General features: G+C 44.7%; 1 protein-coding gene across 3 annotated transcripts in view; it reads left to right on the top strand.

The window, feature by feature from the left end:
• SEMA3B (semaphorin 3B) overlaps positions 1 to 17683 on the top strand; it is a 72984-nt gene that overhangs the window by 9010 nt on the left and 46291 nt on the right. For 2 of the 3 annotated variants that reach the window (XR_014545450.1, XM_083603338.1), the window contains exon 1: positions 7275 to 8061. The exons of the other annotated variant lie outside the window; for it this stretch is intronic. The gene's annotated coding sequence lies outside the window, so the exon portion shown is untranslated. Of the gene's footprint in view, positions 1 to 7274; positions 8062 to 17683 lie in introns of those variants that run through there. 3 annotated transcript variants of the gene reach the window in all.

The raw sequence follows: 17683 nt of genomic DNA, 5'->3' as shown, positions 1-17683 counted from the left end.
GTAATCCCCCATGCATACCTTACCAAGGACTTGTGAGAGCAGCTCTTTCTGAACAGGTTGCTAGAGTTCAAACATGCCTCTAGTACACAACAGTTGTTGAAAAGAAGCATATTCATATATTTTGGGCTCCTGGAAACAAATGGCTAGGTGTGCTCCTAGGCGAGCCCTTGGAAGCAGGGGTGTGGCATTAGAGCCAACCACCAAAATGTCACAATAAGTGTGACAAACCACACACACACACACATACACACACACGTGCTAATGAGCTTCCACGCTAGCAGTGACTGCAAATGTATAACAAACTTGTTTTTACTCATCAGATTTTCCATGGTAAGAGGAAATTCCAGATTAAATATATAAAAAGTAGGGGCCAGCATTTGATCATTCATTACAGTGTTGTTTGGATGATGAAAAAATATTACATGCATGAGCAGCACTGATTTCACAATAAACATCCATCTGGAAGCACCTTAGATATGGGAGTCTCTCTTTTGAAATCCCAGAATAACATTACTTTCCATCTTCCACAGCTTTATCTCAAACAGCTGAGAAAGTCACTTTTGCTGTTTACAGAGAGAAGACTAGAGTTTGTTATTTAAGAGCTGAGAAGAGCCTTCTCAGTGGTGCCCTCTCCTCAGTTTATGGAATCTCTACCAAGAGAGGCTTGCCTGGTGTCTACGCTGTTGTTATTAATCACTTTAAAAACAAAGAACAAACTCGTCTACTTTTTTTAAAAAAAAGCATATAGTGATGGCCTTTTTTGTGCCAGGCGAAGACGTCAGGAGAAATTCAACATCACCCTGTTACAAATGTCCCATCAGTGCAAACATTTCTGCTTGCCCAACGAAACAATCTCCCCTTTTCTACCCCCTCACAATGTTCTGGGGTTTCTCCCAACTCCCCTCAAAAAGAGGAGCAGTAGAGTGGAAGTCCTAGTGCAGGCTTCTGCAGTTAGTTGAATCTGGCCTTTCTATTATTCCAAGCAGTGCCATAACTACAGGGGAGGTTGCTGGGGTTTTTTGCCCCGGGCAAAGCCTCCAGAGGGTCACCACTGAGGCTCCCAGCCTCTCTGTATGTGTATACAAATGTGTGTGGGGGGGGTGTCCCAAACTGGGTCTTGGACCCGGTTAAAATAAAGCCTAGTTTCCCCCCTGCTTCCAGGTCTTTTTAACATTATTTTATCACTCTTTCATTCTTAATTAACATTATGTCAGACTGATACGGATCTTTTCCCTGCTTTTATTGCGGTTGTGTTGCTCTCAGCTCTACTTTTTAGCTGTCCATTTGACTAGGTAATTTTGAGCGTAGCTGTAGGGCTTTAAAAAATCTATGCTGTTTCTAAATTTAATTATGATATGTTCACTGTGTTTTTGCCTTTTATAATCTGCTTGGAACTTTTATTGCCCAGAAGACCTATGATTAATAGGATGTAAATAATAAATACAAAAACAAATGAATAATACAAATACAAATAAAGAGTGATATCATCAGCTGAGCTGGCCGTATAATATGCCCTTGCGCCACCACATCATCGATGTTGGCTGAAGTGAGGCCAGTGCAGAGGTTGCCTGGTGTCCTCTTGGCTCTGCTGATAACAGGCAGAAAGGTGGAGAGCACGAAGCACCAGTTGCCTGAAGCTGGACAGCACTTGCTATTCTTGGCAGCACTGGCTGGAAAATTGGAAGCTTCAAAAGAATTTTGTTTTCATTTGTTTGGGAGGCAGCCAAGCATCTGGGAGGCAGCTGAGGAGGAAGAGTGTAAGTGGAGGGAAACCTGTTCAGTTTACTATTTATCTATCAGATATGAATCTCATACTGGCTTTCTCCAGGTGTTGCAATCTATCTCTTCCTATCTCTTGGCCTGGAGCTTCAAGGTGTGCTTGTGCTGTCTCCTGTACCTCAACACATCTCCCTTTCTCTCTTTTCCTTTTTTGGGGCATCTAGTGACCTGTACACTGCATCAGTTCCCACCTGTATGTACCTGTAGATGCAGCGTACCCTCCCAACCATTCTAATTATTATTTACAGTATTTACAATATTACATAGAGGATAAGTCTGTCAATGGCTACTAGCCTGCACATTGTGCCTCCACAGCAGGAGGCAGCAATGCTTCTGAATACCAGATTCTGGGAACCACGGGAGGGGAAATTGCTCGTGTGTTCTGGTACTGCTTGCTGGTTTCCCACAAGCATCTGGTTGGCCACTGTGAGAACAAGCAGTCCATAAAGGACTGCTGCTGCTGCTGACCAGGACTGCCTGCTGGGAGCCTGAAGGGCCCTGCCCTGCCTCTCTCCACCTGGCTTGGACAGGGGCCTGACAGGCTCCATAAAGGACTGCTGCTGCTGCTGCTGCTGCTGCTCGACAGAGAGGGCTCCTTTTTAAAATTGTTTTTCTTTTTTACCTATGTCATTTTAAATTGTAATTGATATTAATGTTGTATTTTTCATTTTAGATTTTATGATTTATGTGGAAATAGTTTTCCATTTGGTTGTGTACCTTTTGATGTGTTTTATTTATTTTTTATGACTTTTGTTATGTTAGTAATTATGTAAATCTTGTCATGTTGTAAGCCGCCTTGAGCATTGTTTTAGCTATGGTTGATGATGATGATGATGATGGGTCACTGGCCTGATCCAGCAGGCCATTCTTATATTCTTAATAATCATTATCCAATGAACTCTAGGCAGTATATAATATATGCCCCCTTTATACCTCAGTGCAACCCTATTAACCTTTGTGGTAGGTTAAGTTGAGAAAGTGTCTGGCCCAAAGTCACCCAGTGAGTTTCATGACTGTGCAGAGAACTGAACCTAGGTTTCCAGAGCCCAACAGTCTAGCCACTACACCACTACCCTCGGTCGAACAAGATTATCCCTATCATATATGCAGGTGGTAATTTATAGAACGGAAATAAGAAAGCCAGCTTTTGAAAAGAAAGCGTCATTCTTCTTCCCTCATTTCTACTGCCACTGCTCACTGGTGTAAAAAAAAAAAAAAAAGCTGTACTCCCAACCCACTGCAATAATACCTACTTTACTTTATTCATACCTGATAGCTCTTTTTTATGTCAGCTGTTGTTGTGTTGGGAATGTCACATGATTTATGTGCTCTCGCCAAGGCTGCTAGCATAGGATATAGCCATAAATAAAGGAAACCCACTCGTGCCACAATAAATCTGCCAGTGTTTATGGTATCACAAAATTCTCTGTTGGTTTTGCTGCTTGCCAAGTTTCTAATACTGAGTTTTTGTAAACTTGGCAATTCTGGCAGAGTCGTTTTGAAATCTCACTTTAATCAGTGAAGAATTTTGTACATTAACATTTCACCCATAAACTTGGACTGCGCCTGTTTCTTTATCCTGCTCACTGTGTAGCCATTTCTAATTTGTAGCTGAATTTAAACACCATTCTGAAGCACACCTTCAAATTATACTGATTGTGTTCAAGCCTGATTAAGTTCATTGTGGCCATAATTAGGATTTGTAAAGAGTTGTGCAACAAAATAAAAATTTTACATATATAAGACTAAGATTCTATGCAGAGTTAGCTGGGAGCAAGTCCTACTCAGTTTATACACTCTTACTTCTGAGTAAGCCTGCACACAATTAGGCTCCATATTGTGCAATTTACAGACTGTGAAAGAATGCATAATTTCGATCCAGTATTACAGATATCCCATGAATGTGTTTATTACCAGATTTTATGAGAATAGTTTGCTCTCTGCTGCACCAGTTGACTGCTTTCTTAACATAGGCCTGTTTCGCACATAACACTAAGCCGTAGTTTGTTTAACAAACCATGAATTAACCATGAACTGTCCCACAATTAAATAAACCATAGTTTGTTTCTTTAAGGCTTTATTTGTTTTCTAGCTCCTCTTGCCTCATGCTTTTGTACCTTGATGAGTGACTGGGGTGGGACAGCCAAACAAATCAGGGTTAATGAAGGTTGCCAGGTGTGCACATGTTGGGAAGCCATAGCTAAACAAAGCAAGGTTCATAAGCCAACAATACACCATGCCTTCAGGTTAAAGTTCGTTGGCAATGCACATACTATAGCCACTGGGCAGGGTTTTGGACAAACAAACTGTGGTTAAATTAACCACAGCCCGGAGCTATACAGACTAGACTTGGGAGTCTTAACTTTTCTGCTGATGCAACTAGCCCATTTTAAAACATGCTAGTAGCTGGAGCATCTTTTGAGCAGAGGCAGTTTTAATTTCTTGAGGCAACTTTTCACTGCTTGAAAAGTTCCCAGTAAGCAACGTTTGTTTGCTTATATAAAGGACAGACAAAAGGAAGCACTTATTCACACAATGATTGTGGTTTTCACTGCCAGAAGATGTAGTGATGTCCAGTAGCTTAGATGGCTTTAGAAGTGGAGTAGACAGACTCATGCTGTATATCAGTGACCACTAGTCTTGATGATGGTAATATGCTACCTCCTGTTTCATCCGTTACTGAGGATAGGGGTGCAGCAACAACAGCAACAAAACATTTGAGCAATCTGATCATATTTTTCTTTAAATAAAACAGATGTAAATTGAGTATCTGTAATGCTGCTATGTGGATTGGTTTTCTCGTGGATTAAACATTACTCACGTCAGAATGAATTGCAGTTGAGGAAGGCACTTAAGTATGTATAGTTGCCAGGTCTTCCTTTGGCAAAATTCTTGACTTCATCAGGTCTTTAAATTCCTACCATAGGTTTGATTTCAAACGAAGCACAATTTGCAACAACAACTGTTTCTTCCAACATCAGTGAGAACTATGGAGGTTATGTCAACTGAAAGCCCCTGGCTTTCTTTGTGGTAGCTCCTACCCTTTGGAATGCTCTGCAATACCCACCCTTGGTTATTTTGGAGGCACCAGCCACAGGGGGCACCTGACATTTGTTAAAAACACAACCATTTCCCCCATTAGTTCTAGTTCCAGTCCTCCTATATTTCTGATGACACCTGTGGCATTCCTTTTTAATATAAGATGACTTCAATGTCTTTCTCTATGTTGTACACAGCTTTGGGGTTTTTTCTGTGGTAAGCTGTATACAAGTTTTTCTAAATAAATAGATAAAGGCTGCACTCCTATTCACATTTATTCATAAAATTCATTGGGTCATGCATAAGTTTTGGCTGCATCTGAGATAAAGCTATGCTGCAACCCATCACGAGTCTGTAGGGTAGGTCTTTAGGATAGGCCAACTGTCATTGTTTTTATGATATGTTTACAAGTGAGACTTGCAATAAAATGCTGCAATGTAATCTCATCTCCAAGCATGAACCTGCCAGTCATGCTCTCCTCCAGCAGGCCATTCCATTCTCTCCCTCCCTGCTCCATTTTCTATTTTTATTTTCCAATTGACATCCGTCAATCAACATTTTTTGGTTACTGAGCATGCTTAGTAACCAGGGAATATTTTTTGCTTTTTGTTTAAATATGCTTCTACAAACCCCCAAGTACAAGCTGATGCCTTCCTCATTTCTCAGTGGCCCTGTTTTCACTCCATTTCTATCGGTACTCACCACCCGAGTTGACTATTACAGGGAGTTCTCATTACACAGTTAGCAGGCTCAAGTTAGGCATTTTACAAGGCAATATGACCTGCAACTTTGACTATAGATGCCAAATGACATGCTTGAATCTGTGGTGTCTGCCATAGTCATAAGACCCCTTCCGTGTCAAAATCACATTTAGAGTCATCTGGGAATTGCATATGCATCTATTTTATTAAAAACACACACCCCAAAGTCACAACTATCTGCTGCTTCCCAATGCATATGTACTGCATATGTACACATTACAGCAGATGCATGGTTTTTAATGCCCCCCTCCATGTCTCACTGCTGAGGGGGTAGTCAACAGAAACAAAAGGTGACAGTAAAGAATTGCATGGCTTTGTTACCTCCTTATGCATTGGAGAGTACCTTCTCTCTCTCTCTCTCTCTCTCTCTCTCTCTCTCTCTCTCTCTCTCTCTCATGTACCACCCTACATAAAAGAGGATAGCTGGAAACACTATATAAAAGTGGGTTATACATACTCACATCTGTATATATAGAGTATATACACTCACTATATATAGAGTATATGTAGAGATCCTACAGAAATATAGACACACACACCGCCCAACAATTCATTAATAAACAAGCCAGCATACACTCTATAGCCCTCTTGATTCCCAGCAGCTGGGAAAGACTTCAGTTTTTAAAGTGCAATACATTAAAGTCAAGTTGCATTCTGGTAGCTGAGCAAAGGAAAGCCACAGGCCCTTGGGGGGAATCGCCAGCCAGTAACCTGTTCTACAAGATGCTGGGAGTGGGGGAAGTGAGCAACCCCGCTGTCCGAGAAAGAGTGGGAGGCAGAGAGAATGCCTTACAGTAAGAGCTGGCTGCACTAGCAGCCATGAACTTTCCCAGAACCCCATGCTAAAGACTGCGCCTCTGTTAGCAGACTGCAAGGTCATAAAGGGCCTTGCAGCCTGTTCCACCCGCCTTGCTCTTGCAAAGGAGGCCCAAGAATGGACAATAGAAATAGCAAATACTGGGGTCATGGAGCTGTAGCAAAAGGAGGCCCTTCTGGGAGCAATATTGCTTGGGTGTGTGCACCTCCTCCAGCCCCCTGCTGCCAGCAGTGGAGCATAGGGACAGGTGTGAGACAGGAGCTTAGGATCACAAGTATGGGGAGGGGGTTGGTATAAAAACAGCCTGACCAAAAAACAAACCCAAACCCTGAGGGGTAACATCCCAACCAGAGAAGCTGGAAGAGCTGAACACTCCCCAGGTGCCCTGTGTGTCCCATCCAGCCCCCTTCCCCCATGGTGCCTCTGCAAGCTTCATTTGGGTGGTCTATGGCATGCCTGTATTAAATATTCATACTGATTTAACATTTGTGTTTTTATTGCTTCTTTTATTTCTTATAATACATGTTTTATTGCAGTACGGTTTGAATTCTAAATACAGTGGTACCTCGCGTTACATACACTTCTGGTTACATAGGCTTTAGGTTACAGACTCCGCTAACCCAGAAATAGTGCTTCAGGTTAAGAACTTTGCTTCAGGATGAGGGCAGAAATCGTGCTCCAGCGGCAGCAGGAGGCCCCATTAGCTAAAGTGGTGCTTCAGGTTAAGAACAGTTTCAGGTTAAGAATGGACCTCCAGAATGAATTAAGTACTTAACCAGAGGTACCACTGTACCTCTTCTTTATTTTTTTGCAAGCCCTTGAAGAAGGAAGCTTGGGCATAGCATGAGGGGGTCAGAGCATCCAGGGTCGCAACTCAAGAGTAGACCCATTGACATTAATGAACCTTGGTTAGTCCTGTCCGTTAACATCAATGGGTCCACTCTGGCGTAGGCCTAGCATAGGCTACAACCCCAACTCATGGAAGGACTGGCTAACTTCACTTGGAGAGCAGTGAAGTTACTGCCAGTATCATGGCCGGCTCTAGCCATCCAAAAGAGTGAGTGTCCTTCCGGTTTTCCGGGGCCCGCTCCCGTGGAAAGGGGCGACGGGCAAGCCCACGCGGTTGTGGAGAGCAAAGCGGGTGGGCGCGGGCACGTGGCCGAGGGCGGCGGCTGGCCCTTCCCCGCCCCGGGCGGCCCGCTTCTCCCGATCGCGCCTGCTGCTGCTTCTGCCGGGCGTGGGCCCCGCGCTCCGCTCCTGCCTTTCTCCTCTGCTGGCTCCCGGCATTGATCGACGCCCCACCCAGGGAGTCTTCAACTCTTGACGCCTGCGGGAGCCACTTCGGATCCGCCGCTCGAGCCAGCTCCACCCCTTTGGGTTGACTCGCCGGCGCTGCGGGTTGGAGAGAGTTAGAGCGGGGAGGAGAAGCCGGGCAGCCCCTCGCTCCTCAGCCAGCCACGGGAGAGGGAGACACAGGGAACGGACACCCCGTGGGGGACTGCGAGGATCTGACCCCCAGAATTTAGGCGGATCTTACCCTCCATCGGTACTGGCGGCGAGACTCCGGAGAGGCGCTTCCCCCTCCCCAGCACCCGGCTCGGAGCGCCCCCCTTCGGCGGCAGCGGCGGCAAGGAAAGCGAGGGTCGTCCCGAGCTGGAGAAGCAGGTGAGTTTCGCTGCGTTTTCCCTTCCGCGCCGTCTGTGGTTGGAGATGTGTCGCTAGACTAGAGCGCCCTTGCAACTTTGCAGGCGGGTTCGGGCTGATCCGGGCCAAGCTTGAGCGAGGACTTTCCTGTGTTGTGACATTAGATTGCGCTTCGCGGAAGATCTTCTCTGCAGCCCCCTAGTCCTCATGGAGGAGAAGCGGAGGCGAGAAAGGCAGTTGTTCCCACAAGTTGCTTGCCAGGAAATGTTTAGTTTGCCGGAATCGTACACACACACAGTGTGGACACAGTCTTTTGACCCTCTTTCTGCCCTTGGCAGGCATCGCTAGGTCACAGCAGAATCACTCCATACTCTGATGAACTCTTTAATGATCATCTCATTTAATGATGGCACAGGCAAAGGGGTGGTGATAAGGGGTGCCCCTGTTTGGTTTTGGTGAGCTAGTGTATGCAGAAGACTCTGATTCCTTAGAAGACTCTAAGGAATACAGTGGTACCTCGGGTTAAGTACTTAATTCGTTCCGGAGGTCCGTTTTTAACCTGAAACTGTTCTTAACCTGAAGCACCACTTTAGCTTATGGGGCCTCCCACTGCTGCCGCTCCACCGGTGTACGATTTCTGTTCTAATCCTGAAGCAAAGTTCTTAACCCGAGGTACTATTTCTGGGTTAGCAGAGTCCGTAACCTGAAGCATATGTAACCTGAAGCGTATGTAACCCGAGGTACCACTGTATATGAGACCCGGAAGAGAGTTCAGCTCTTGTAAAGTGATTATGAATCTACACAGTTGTGAACTGGAAGAAAGGTTAAGGTCATTCATTGTCCTCGCCTTTACACCCAGACAAAACATTCCCAACATGTAAGGTTTGAAGGAGCTGGCATTAAAACCAGGGCTCTTGAATTTTGTAGCCCTGAAAGGGGCACAGTAGAAGGCACAACTAGAAAGCCATACTCTCCCTGCAAATTAATGCATTACTTCTGAAAGAGCAGTAGGGATTTTTTTGGGTATCCACTGTGGCCGAGAGAAAGAGGACCAGGTCTCCTCCTGCTGGTGACTCACCACCAGCCATTGGCTATCATCACATGGAAGAAAAGATGGAAAAGGCAAAGTTGAACACACTATTCTCGTGCAATCAGTCTCTGACTGCAGCTCTAAATGTGCACTAAGTTCTTAGAAGCCTTTTTTTAGGAGAATGACTGTATATTTCTGGAGTCAGCACTTCTCTCTGCAAAGCCACTGGAGCCAGCCTCAGTGGAAGGAGGCCAGACCCCTGCGGGAGAAGACGGGCATATTATTTTGGGAAGGGGGTTTGGAGGGATATAGAATTTGCTTCCTTCCTCTCCTTGTGTTAGCATTATATTTAATTTTCTGTATCATTATAAACTCGGAAGGCCTGGCATTAGAAACTGATGTGGCATTGCTGGGTCAAAATCAATTACAGTTGTTATTATAGTAGCTTTCCTGGGTTATAACTTTCATATGTGATTGGCGCATAGAGCTACTGGGAAAAGACAGATATGTTGAGTCTGAGGGGCGTTTGAGTCGGGACCCACCCTATTCCTGCAAGTTGTTTTAACTTTTTAAAATACTGAATTTTAAATTATTATAACCCACCCTGGGACCACCTGGTGAAGGGCTAGTAAGAAATGTAATACTAAATATGTAAATAAATAAACAAACCATCTAGTGTGACATTCTTCTGAACCAGATCATCTTCATAGAAACTTAGAACTGTAGAAGTGGAAGGGACACCAAGGATCATCTAGTCCAACGCCCTGCAATTCAGGAATTTCATCAAACAGGAAATTCAGAACCAGAACATCCTCATGAGATGGCTTGTCCAAGCCTTTGTAATTGGTTCCATTGTCAAAATTGCTCCCAATGGTGCTCCTCTGGGGGCTGCTAGTGGGGGCGCAACACACACAGTTTTTTTTTTTTTACCTGCTATTTGTGCAAGTCTGGTCTATCAGAAAACATGTATCTCTCTTTTTTTTTTAATGACTGCATGCACAGGTAAACAAATACTTGCAGTCATGCACACAGTGGACTTCAGGTTTCTAGAAATTAGAGAATGTGAGGAAGTACTAATTGAAGGGATAGCAGCACACAGTGCAAATATATCCCACCAAGCACTGCCCACTAGTGTGGATGGGGAACATTGATTCAATTGAAAATGTGTGGGCAGATATGCACAAATGCGCACATAAAAGAATCAGATCTGTCTTGCCTATATGCACATTAGCACTCTGGTGCATGCACAGCCTGAGAGCTCTTAAGTATTTGAAGAGTGGTACCATGACACACACACACACACACACACACACACACACACACACACTGTCACCCCTCAGTCTTTTCTTCTCGATGCTAAATGTACCTGGTTCCTTAAACTTTTCCTCCTAGGACTTATTTTTTCATACCACTGAGTCTCTTCACTGCCCTCCTTTGAACCCATTCCAGTTTGCCTATATTCTTCTTAGAAATGGACACAGTACTCCAGGTGAGGTCTTATTCTTGCAGGTGAGGTCCTACTAATGCAGAATGTAGCAGAAATATTAAATCTTGTGACTTGGAGGCTATAGCTCTGTTAATGCAGTCATCTTAGTCTCCATTTGCAACTGCATACATGTTCAGTTCATGGAATCAGCTACAATTCTGAGATCTTTTTCATATATGCTACTGCTGAGCCAAGGATCTCCCATCCAGTACCTCTGGAATTGGGTTTAGGGTTCCTGTCGTTTCTGCCCAAATGCAGAACATCTCATTTGTCTCTGTTGATCTTTGCTTTGTTAGTTTTGGTTTCCTGTGTGTTTGGATGTTTTATTTTATTTTTTGTGCATTTTAAATTTCTACCCTTATGAATTAAACAGTTAAAGGATCTACTCATGTTTAATTTCAGCTGGTATAAAAAGGCTAAACATGGGTTTAAGCTGCCTGCATCAGGATTTCTTCATGCACTAGCAAACTCCAGTTCGGTCTCCTTATGCCTAATATGGGCAAGTTCATGGGGTCCACAGGGTGCTCCTTTATAACGCAGAGCATTGCATAACAGAAGCTGAGTCGGTGCTGCATAGTTTGTTCTGCTCCCAAGTTTTGCTGGAGGGCACCTCCTTTTTATCTGTGGAGAGGATGGAGGCGGGAGCATTGCCTTACCAGCTGACTTGTGTTCTCCTTGTCACCCAGTCCATGTACAGTAATAAACTTTTAGAGGCTTCAAGCAGTTTCTCTGGCTTTGCTCCCTTCCCTGGCAGTATCATAGCATCAAGTCTTTTAAAACAGCAGTGTGTAGATTTCAAACTGAGTTGCAGAGAAAATAAATCTCTCTTCCCATTAGTGATGGTGATTTGAAAAGAAGCATCACTGATAGAAATGTAAGCCCTGGCACTATAGGGCTGCTTTGCATGGCATGTTAAACAAAACCTTGGTTTAGCAGGACTATGCAAGCTTGTGGGATTTGGGGGAGGAACTCATAGGTGCTTTGCTGCTCCCTGTGTTGAGCAGGGCTAAAACTTGACAGCTCAGAGGTGGGAAACTTGCAGCCCACCTAGGGGATCTAGCTGGCCCATGAGGCCATTTCCCCCAAACCATGTCCATGTGTCCATCAGATTATGTCACTGGGTGATGTCAGCTGATTGGTGGGGACATGGCTCAATTCTGCCAGATGCTGCAGACCTCTGCAGCCAGCAGAATTGAACCCTTCACTCACCAGCTGCTGGACGCTGCGTTTTGAGAGTGCTCCCTGAGAGGACTGCACTGGCGAAACAGACTCTTGTTCCATCCATGCTGCTCAGCTTTGTCAGGTGGGTGTCATGATGTCATATGATTGACAGTTGGCCAGCAGGGTTGATGGGAATTAGAGATCAGACCCACCAGGCCAAAAACATTGTGGCTTAGCCATGAGGACCAGGAAAATGCAAAACTGCAGCAAGCTGCTCTGCAGGAGCCCATAGGAGCTAAGCCAAGGTTTGGCTCACAGTGTCATGTGAACCAGGCCAATGCAGTGGTGGACCTCAGGGTTTCAAATTTCAATGCTGCCTTGTGTGGTGCCAAAATTTGGCACCCTCGATCTCTTGCTTTCCATTCTACATCATAGTTGTAGCGACCCCTGCTGACCCTCCCAAGGCTATGTGCCCAGAGTGGCCGAACCGGTCCTGCTCCCCTAAATTTGCCTTTGGCCATATCTTTGGAGGGGTCGTTCTGTTATCAGCATAAGATCTGCCAATTAGGACATGTTGAATTTGTCAGAATGTTACTTGGAAGGATACCAAAGTTCCGTCTTTCTACAGACCTCAGGAATGTCACAGAAAGGTCCAAGGAAGGGCAAATCACAGTAGTCTGAAAGCTGGAGTTGCTTATGCATGCAACTGTGTCTTATTTTTGGTACAGAAGAGACGTGGCTGTAGTAGATATTTTGGCCTTCAGGGTTCAGAAAGCAAAAATATGTCAGCCTACCCTATTCCAAAAACATCTTCCAGTCAAAGTCTTGTAAATATGAAGAAAACATACTATTCCTAGAATGTTGCACTGTATCCGTCTGTCTGTCTGTCTGTCTGTCTGAAATAGTTGTACTGCTTAGCAGTCACAATTCCCTTCTCTAGACCAGGGATGGAGAATCTGTAGCCCTAGTAGCCCTAGTTCAGCAACATCTGGTTTGGAGAAGGGAATTCCAGCAACACCTGGAGAGTCCGAGGTTCCCCATCCTTCTTTCAGAGGCAGTGATAAACAGGGACATAGACTGTGTCCAAATTTTTTGCCATCATGATAAATAGAATGCCTCTAGAGGGCAGTGATGGATGTCAGAAACATGACTAAACAGCTGCCAATATGGGACATGGCTGTTATGGATGTGCACAGCTAAGCCAGCAAAAGAGATGGCCACCCTTGTTCTAGCTGCAGTAAAAGAAGACGAAGAGAGGAGCATGTGTAGGAAGGCAATATTTGTATGACAGGCCTGGACTTCACTGAATTTCACATCAAATGCAACTGTCCCAATATCTTCCATTCTTGTTTAGGGAGTGCTGAACAATGTAAGGAGAGATTTGTACACTGCCAACAATTGGCAACTTAGAGGCGTTTCTGTCAACTGAGTGTATATGAATCTTGATTAATAAAGTAACAAAGATAGCCAAGAAACAAAGAAAGCTACATACGGGTTACTGGAGAAGAAGGGTGGAGCATAATTCCATAGAATCATAGAATTGTAGGGTTGCAGGGTGCACCAAGAGTCATCTAGTTCAACCCCCTGCAATGAAATGCAAGTTGGATCCATTGTCAGGGACTGGCAGGGCTCTGGCAGAGGCAAGGAGGCTAGAGGCTGACTCAGCAAAGGGCACCAGCAATTTATGGGGTTTTGTGCCACCCACAAGGCAGGAGCCAGGGCTAGAAGAACAGGAAGAGTCTGAGTAGTCAAGAGATGGAGGATGAGGCACAGGACATGTTGGAAGCAGAGGCTGTTCAGATGAGAGGCAAGAAGTAAAGTTACAGGAAACTAGGCAGAGGACCATCTCAGTAGTGGCAATCGCCCTGTGGAACACCCTCCCAAAAGATGTCAAGGAGTTAACAACTATGTGACTTTTAGAAGACCTCTGAAGGCAGCCCTATATAGGGGAGTTTTTAATGTTTGATGTTTTACTATGGTTTTATAGTTTGTTGGAAGCCTAGTCAGATGGGCGGTGTATTACTACTACTAATAATGAGTGGAATGACTCTGACTGTTAAGGCTAACACCAATGTTTCTCAGCGGTCTTTTCCTTCCTGCTTACTTTCTTTCACCAGCAAATGAATTCTGTTCAAGTAGGGAAGTAAATATTATTAGTTATTTTCTTCTTCTGTAAAACCGATTTATTATTGTCAGAGCCATGTTAAAATCATCACTATTCTGTGTCAAGGGAACCCACTTTCTATCCACTAAGAAAAAGCAAATTCTGCAATCTATAAAAATTCGGCAGATTTTTGCCTATTTTATAAAAGGGAGTGAAATGATGTCATGTATAATCTAGTTCATGTTCCTGCATTGGGGGTGGACCTGATGACACTCAGGTTCCCTTCCAACTCTACAATTCTGTGATTCCATATGTCCTGACCCTATACTACAAATCATTAGGCACTATACAAGCTTATTCAAAAGCAAACCCCACTTTGTTCATGGGAGCTCTGTTCAGTATGCTCTGGATTGCAGCCTTAGCCACAGATCTGGCTCATGATGTTTCCCCACATACTGTATTACTTTCAAGTTTTTATCTGCAGCTCTGCAGAGCTGCTGCAAAGTGGCCAAGAGAAATGGGCTGTGATGTTCCTGATTCATTAGCAACTTACAACCAACTTGCTAACTTGCTTATTCTGTTAATGAAAAGATGTGGAAGAACTTGCACCAAATGGTGTATGTATATTGAGCTCTGCAAAACGTTTGATCTGAGCTGTGATTCATTGTGCCAAATTTCCAAATCAAACAGAGGAGTCTTGCAGTTTGGTCTCTACTGGGTTAATGTTTTTGAGCACATAAACATGTTTTGCCTGCCATCATACTGTAAGGCAGAGGTGGGTTGACTTGTATGGTTTACGTTGTTGTTATTGTTGTTGTTTAATTAGAATTGCCATGGTCCTCCAGTATGTCTAAAGTTTACAAAGCAATATGGTGTCGTCAGGTGCTCTCAGATGCTGCAAAGGAGTCACTAATTGTAACACCAAACGCCTTCTCCCTTGTTCCCTGCTGCCGCCACTAGCATCCTTTGCATACCTGCTTATGCATGTAAGTCCACCCAGCTTTTTTGCAAGAATCCCAGCAGCCACTGAAAAATGCCCAGTGATCCTGCCATTATTTACTCCAGTTATAAGACGCATTCTAACTGGTCTTCCAGACTGATAATAGGAGTCTATTGCTTTGGACTCTTCCCTGGAATAATTACGCATGCCTTCCCATTTCAAGGGTAGCTGCCTTTTGCAGCCCAGTGAATATGGGGATTCTCACTACAAAGCAAAAAGAGGTGCCCCCTTGCCCAGCGGCACAGAGTGGGATGCCCCCCCTTCTTGCTCTGCTTCTATTTTGCTGCAGTGCAGTGACTTTAATATGTTCTAATTAGGCATCTGCTGGGAGGGAAGACTGGCTCCTCCAGCAATCACTGCAACAAAGCCCTTCCCTGCTGGGGCGGTGAGAATGCTCTGTTTGGAAAAGTTTTGGCTTTGGCTAGGACTGCAAGGAATTCTTGCTCACAGGAAAGACATGGTTCACTTCCAGGCCCCACAAATCCAGTCTGGGCAATCCTACCTGAGTGTGCAAGTCTTTGGAGAGCCCACTGCATGTTCTCCAAGACAATCTCCCCGACAAAGTTTCAGCAGGAGCTACGGCCAGATCCTATTTTAATGCAACCCCCCACCCCAGGTAAACCATAGTAGAACAAACAACTTAGTGAGGGGATAGAGCTTTCTTCTTTTCTTTTCTTTTTCACTTTCTCTTATGCAGCTTAACCAACTCCCTGGAAAGGGAGCTCTGTTCTCTCACCTGATGTCTGAGCGGTGTTCACTAGCTGACCCACCAACCATGGAGCAGTCACCAGAAAATCGCCCTCCCTGCCTTACAGCTGGGCTCAAACGACATCTCCATAATTGCTTTAGGAAGCTGGCATCACTTAATTGCCAGAGATGCAGGGGAATAATTGCAGAAGACAAATGGGCTCAGAGGTGGCCATGTCTTGATGAAAAGAACAGGCTGGGGAAGATTCATTCAGGGAAAATGTTAAAAAAGGATTGAAGTAAATAGAAAGACATGGGAAAAAGCAGGGAAGGGGCAGAATTCACTCTCTTTGCTGGGAGCTTGGCTGGCAGCCTTGCTTTTCACACAGGGAGGAAAGCACTGTAGTTTTGCTTTTGGCTTTTACACAGTGGATTACATTAACCTTGGAGACATTTATGCAATTCCAATGACTGGGCTTGGCCTAAGAAGACAGCTGAGCTGGACCCTGTCTATAGATTGTGCCCAAATGTTGTGCTGATGAGTCATATGTTCAAGTCAAAGACCCAACAGCAACAACACATTTGCAACCTTTCAATCAAAAACGGCCTAGAAAAGATATAGCCCAAGGATGGGAAATCTCTGACCCTCCAGGTGTTGTTGGACTACAACTCCCATCATGCTTCTGACCAGTGGCCATGCTGGCTGGGGCCAGTGGGAGCTGGAATCCAACAACATCTGGAAGTCCAGTGGCTTCCCACCCCTGATGTAGCCATTGCTTTCAGAGCAGTAATTCAGATACCAGCTACCAAGACTCTAGACAAGCAGCTTCCTTTGGCTTTGATCAACTAGGAAATCCTGATCATCTACTGGGGGGCTCAGAGCAAGGCAGGGGGAAGATAGGGCACTCTCTATAGGTGTCCTATTAACACTCATAGGTCAGTAGCAGAGCACATGCCTTGCACATAGTAGGCTCACTGATGTGAAATCGTCAACCACCACAAAGCAGGAAAGATCCCTGTCAAGACTCTGAGAGACTGGTTTCCAGACACGTCAGTAATCAAGAGTTTGTGGTATATGTCTAGCTCCTAATTGTACTGTTGACTCGGAACAACAGCAACTGTCCAGGGATTCAGGCAGCCTCTTCTAGCCCTTCCTGGAGACACCAGGGGTTGAACCCGGGATCTTCTGCATGTAAAGAGGATGCACTACCACTGAGCATTGGTCCTTTCCCAAAGCACTTGGGGGCTTGAGCAAACCAATTATCTCCACCCCACCCCCAGTTTCCTTAACTGTTCCCCCCTTCAGCTGACACACCACCATCTTTATGAGATGGAAGCTTACTTGTTCTGGTCACTTTCCTGGCTGGGGGTTTAAAGTTCAGTTACCTTTTAATGTAAGGTAAGTCCTCCAAGTATATAGAAAGTACCGTCTTAGCTTGGGGTTGCCTCATTTCTCTCCCAATCTGGTGGGCACTCAATCACCAAAGTTTGCTCTTAGACAGAATTATGGCATTACTGGACTGGACTGACCATTGTTCTGACCAGGGGTGGTATAAGATCTGACCCAAAAAATTTCATGTGCGTTCTTGACAATTTGCACTCAAGAGGGCATCAGGGCAGTTATACATAATCAAACTTTCAACACTGTTTGCCTGTGCAATAGGTTTGGGACAGATGTGCTGCTTCATTTCCAATCAGTGTATGTCCTATAACTTCCTGCTGAAATCCTGTAACTTTCTAGACCACAAATGTTATTGGGTTGCTGTTGTTTTGTCCCACTCCTGTTGCGGTGTAGAGCAAGAGTGCCCTTCCAAAAAACCAAAAAATATAGTAACTTGGGGGAAGCATTGCAGAACAACAAATAATGTTAAATGATGTGAAGATGGTGCAGCACAACCGCTAAAGCAGTTTTACTGCATCCATGTCATGTTGCAGAATATACCCACAAAAGACAAACACCAGTCTAGAGGGATGCTAGGTCTTAGGGATTAGTTTATTCTTGAAGGTGAAGACTGCAGGTGGCTCTCAGGAGTCAAGGGAGAACAGCCTTTTCTTGCTTCTTTAACAGCCAGCCGTTCCACCCAAAGTGCTGCCTCTGACCTTTGTATGGCTCTGTCAAAGCAGTGTGTGAAAGAGGCCAGGATATTAATTTCATTTACTGGCTTCCTATTGTTT

Source organism: Podarcis filfolensis (genome assembly GCF_964270895.1).
Source record: "Podarcis filfolensis genome assembly, chromosome: 2".
NCBI lineage: Eukaryota > Metazoa > Chordata > Lepidosauria > Squamata > Lacertidae > Podarcis > Podarcis filfolensis.
This window is presented reverse-complemented; position numbering and strand designations above follow the sequence as displayed.